Source organism: Coregonus lavaretus (genome assembly GCF_964263955.1).
Source record: "Coregonus lavaretus genome assembly, contig: HAP1_SCAFFOLD_633, whole genome shotgun sequence".
Lineage (NCBI taxonomy): Eukaryota > Metazoa > Chordata > Actinopteri > Salmoniformes > Salmonidae > Coregonus > Coregonus lavaretus.
Window position 1 is genome coordinate 236,741 of NW_028160063.1, and position 5,180 is coordinate 241,920.

A 5,180-nucleotide genomic window follows, 5' to 3' on the forward strand; every position below is an offset into this window, starting at 1 on the left:
AATACATCTACATTTACATTTACGTCATTTAGCAGACGCTCTTATCCAGAGCGACTTACAAGGAAGTCTCGAGGTTTTGCTCGCCTGAGGTAGAGTACCTTATGATAAGCTGTAGACTACACTATTTACCAAGAGAGTTTTCATCTATATTTTTCATAGCTGTCTATTTACCACCACAAATAAATGCTGGCATTAAGATTGCACTCAATGAGCTGTATAAGGCCATAACTAAACAGGAAAACGCTCATCCAGAGGCAGCGCTCCTAGTGGCTGGGGACTTTAATGCAGGGAAACTTAAATCCGTTCTACCTAATTTCTACCAGCATGTTAAATGTGCAAGCAGAGGAAAAAAAACTCTAGACCACCTTTACTCCACACACAGAGACGCATACAAAGCTCTCCCTCTCCCTCCATTTGGCAAATCTGACCATAACTCTATCCTCCTGATTCCTGCTTATAAGCAAAAACTAAAGCAGGAAGCACCAGTGACTCGGTTAATAGGGAAGTGGTCAGATGACACAGATGCTAAGCTACAGGACTGTTTTGCTAGCACAGACTGGAACATGTTCCGGGATTCTTCAGATAGCATTGAGGAGTACACCACATCAGTCACTGGCTTCATCAATAAGTGCATCGATGACGTCGTCCCCACAGTGACCGTACGTACATACCCCAACCAGAAGCCATGGATTACAGGCAACATCTGCACTGAGCTAAAGGGTAGAGCTGCCGCTTTCAAGGAGCGGGACTCTAACCCGGACGCTTATAAGAAATCCCGCTATGCCCTCCGACGAACCATCAAACAGGCAAAGAGTCAATACAGGACTAAGATTGAATCGTACTACACTGGCTCTGACGCTCGTCGGATGTGGCAGGGCTTGAAAACTATTACAGACTACAAAGGGAAGCACAGCTGCGAGCTGCCCAGTGACACAAGCCTACCAGATGAGTTAACCCACTTCTATGCTCGCTTCGAGGCAAGCAACACTGAAGCATGCATGAGAGCACCAGCTGTTCCAGATGACTATGTGATCACGCTCTCCGTAGCCGATGTGAGTAAGACTTTTAAGCAGGTTAACATTCACAAGGCCGCATGGCCAGACGGATTACCAGGACGTGTACTCCGGGCATGTGCTGACCAACTGGCAAGTGTCTTCACCGACATTTTCAACATGTCCCTGACTGAGTCTGTAATACCAACATGTTTCAAGCAGACCACCATAGTCCCCGTGCCCAAGGACACTAAGATAACCTGCCTAAATGACTACCGACCCGTAGCACTGACGTCTGTAGCCATGAAGTGCTTTGAAAGGCTGGTCATGGCTCATATCAACACCATTATCCCAGAAACCCTAGACCCACTCCAATTTGCATACCGCCCCAACAGATCCACAGATGATGCAATCTCTATTGTACTCCACACTGCCCTTTCCCACCTGGACAACAGGAACACCTACGTGAGAATGCTATTCATTGACTACAGCTCAGCGTTCAACACCATAGTGCCCTCAAAGCTCATCACTAAGCTAAGGATCCTGGGACTAAACACCTCCCTCTGCAACTGGATCCTGGACTTCCTGACGGGCCGCCCCCAGGTGGTAAGGGTATGTAACAACACATCTGCCACGCTGATCCTCAACACGGGGGCCCCTCAGGGGTGCGTGCTCAATCCCCTCCTGTACTCCCTGTTCACCCATGACTGCATGGCCAGGTACGACTCCAACACCATCATTAAGTTTGCCAACGACACAACAGTGGTAGGCCTGATCACCGACAACGATGAGACAGACTATAGGGAGGTGCCAGGATAACATCCTCTCCCAAAATGTGACCAAGACAAAGGAGATGATTGTGGACTACAGGAAAAAAAAGAGGACTGAGCACGCCCCCATTCTCATCGACGGGGCTGTAGTGGAACAGGTTGAGAGCTTCAAGTTCCTTGGTGTCCACATCACTAACGAACTATCATGGTTCAAACACACCAAGACAGTCGTGAAGAGGGCACGACAAAGCCTATTCCCCCTCAGGAGACTGAAAAGATTTGGCATGGGTCCTCAGATCCTCAAAAAGTTATACAGCTGCACCATCGAGAGCATCCTGACTGGTTGCATCACCACCTGGTATGGCAACTGCTCGGCCTCCGACCGCAAGGTACTACAGAGGGTAGTGTGTACGGCCCAGTACATCACTGAGGCCAAGCTTCCTGCCATCCAGGACGTGTATAGCAGGCGGTGTCAGAGGAAGGCCTTCAAAATTGGCGAAGACTCCAGCCACGCAAGTCATAGACTGTTGTCTCTGCTACCGCACGGCAAGCGATACCGGAGCGCCATGCCTAGGTCCAAAAGGCTTCTAAACAACTTCTACCCCCAAGCCATAAGACTCCTGAACAGCTAATCATGGCTACCCGGACTATGTGCACTCCCACCCCATCTTTTTACGCTGCTGCTACTCTGTTAATTATTTATACATAGTCACTTTAACTCTACCCAAATGTACATATTACTTCAACTACCTCAACTAGCCGGTGCCCCCGCACATTGACTCTGCACCGGTACCCCCCTGTATATAGCCTCCCTACTGTTATTTCATTTTACTTCTGCTCTTTTTTTGCTCAACAATTTTTTGTTGTTGTTGTTTTATTTTACTTTTTTATTAAAAAATAAATGCATTGTTGGTTAAGGGCTGTAAGTAAGCATTTCACGGTAATGTCTACACCTGTTGTATTCGGAGTATGTGGCAAATAAAATTTGATTTGATTTGATTTAACATGTAAACAGAAGAAAGGGGACAGATCAACATATGAAGTTAGACTGACAGAGGACGGTGAACAGATCAACATGTGAAGTTAGAATGACAGAGGAGAGGAAACAGATCAACATGTGAAGTTAGCATGACAGAGGAGAGGAAACAGATCAACATGTAAAGTTAGAATGACAGAGGAGAGGGGACAGATCAACATGTGAAGTTAGACTGACAGAGAGGAGACAGATCAGCATGTGAAATTAGACTGACAGAGAGGAGAGGAAACAGATCAACATGTGAAGTTAGACTGACAGAGGAGAGGAGACAGATCAACATGTGAAGTTAGACTGACAGAGAGGAGTCAGATCAACATGTGAAGTTAAACTGACAGAGAGGAGAGGAAACAGATCAACATGTGAAGTTAAACTGACAGAGGAGAGGGGACAGATCAACATGTGAAGTTAGATTGAAAGAATAGAGGAAACAGATCAACATGTGAAGTTAGACTGACAGAGGAGAGGGGACAGATCAACATGTGAAATTAGAATGACAGAAGAGAGGGGACAGATCAACATGTGAAGTTAGACTGACAGAGGAGAGGAAACAGATCAACATGTAAAGTTAGAATGACAGAAGAGAGGGGACAGATCAACATGTGAAGTTAGACTGACAGAGGAGAGGAAACAGATCAACATGTGAAATTAGACTGACTTAGAGGAGAGGAAACAGATCAACATGTGAAGTTAGACTGACAGAGATGAGACAGATCAACATGTGAAGTTAGACTGACAGAGATGAGACAGATCAACATGTGAAGTTAGACTGACAGAGGAGAGGAAACAGATCAACATGTGAAATTAGACTGACAGAGGAGAGGGGACAGATAACATGTGAGGTTAGACTGAAAGAGAGGAGACAGATCAACATTTGAAGTTAAACTGACAGAGGCGAGGAAACAGATCAACATATGAAGTTAGAATGACAGAGGAGAGGGGACAGATCAACATGTGAAGTTAGACTGACAGAGGAGAGGAAACAGATCAACATGTGAAATTAGACTGACAGAGGACAGGGGACAGATCAACATGTGAAGTTAGATTGAAAGAATAGAGGAAACAGATCAACATGTGAAGTTAGACTGACAGAGGAGAGGAGCCAGATCAACATGTGAAGTTAGACTGACAGAGGAAAGGAAACAGATAACATGTGAGGTTAGACTGAAAGAGAGGAGACAGATCAACATGTGAAGTTAAACTGACAGAGGCGAGGAAACAGATCAACATATGAAGTTAGACTTACATAGAGGAGACAGATCAACATTTGAAGTTAAACTGACAGAGGAGAACAGAAATATCAACATGTGAAGTTAGACTGACAGCGAGGATACATATCAACATGTGATGGTAGACTGATAGAGGAGAGTAGAAAGATAAATATGTGAAATTAGACTGAGAGAGAGGAGACAAATCAGCATGTGAAGATACACGGACAGAGGAGAGGAGCCAGATCAACATGTGAAGTTAGACTGACAGAGGAGAGGAGACAGATCAACATGTGAAATTAGAATGACAGAGGAGAGGAGACAGATCAGCATGTGAAGTTAGACTGAGAGAGAGGAGACAGATCAGCATGTGAAGTTAGACTGAGAGAGAGGAGACAGATCAACATGTGAAGTTAGACTTACAGAAAGGAGGCAGATCAACATGTGAAGTTAAACTGACAGAGAAGAGGAGACAGATCAACATGTGAAGTTAGACTGACAGAGAGGAGACATACAGTGGGGGGAAAAAGTATTTAGTCAGCCACCAATTGTGCAAGTTCTCCCACTTAAAAAGATGAGAGAGGCCTGTAATTTTCATCATAGGTACACGTCAACTATGACAGACAAAATGAGAAAAGAATTCCTGAAAATCACATTGTAGAATTTATAATGAATTTATTTGCAAATTATGGTGGAAAACAAGTATTTGGTCAATAACAAAAGTTTCTCAATACTTTGTTATATACCCTTTGTTGGCAATGACACAGGTCAAACATTTTCTGTAAGTCTACACAAGGTTTTCACACACTGTTGCTGGTATTTTGGCCCATTCCTCCATGCAGATCTCCTCTAGAGCAGTGATGTTTTGGGGCTGTCGCTGGGCAACACGGACTTTCAACTCCCTCCAAAGATTTTCTATGGGGTTGAGATCTGGAGACTGGCTAGGCCACTCCAGGACCTTGAAATGCTTCTTACGAAGCCACTCCTTTGTTGCCCGGGCGGTGTGTTTGGGATCATTATCATGCTGAAAGACCCAGCCACGTTTCATCTTCAATGTCCTTGCTGATGGAAGGAGGTTTTCACTCAAAATCTCACGATACATGGCCCCATTCATTCTTTCCTTTACACGGATCAGTCGTCCTGGTCCCTTTGCAGAAAACAGCCCCAAAGCATGATG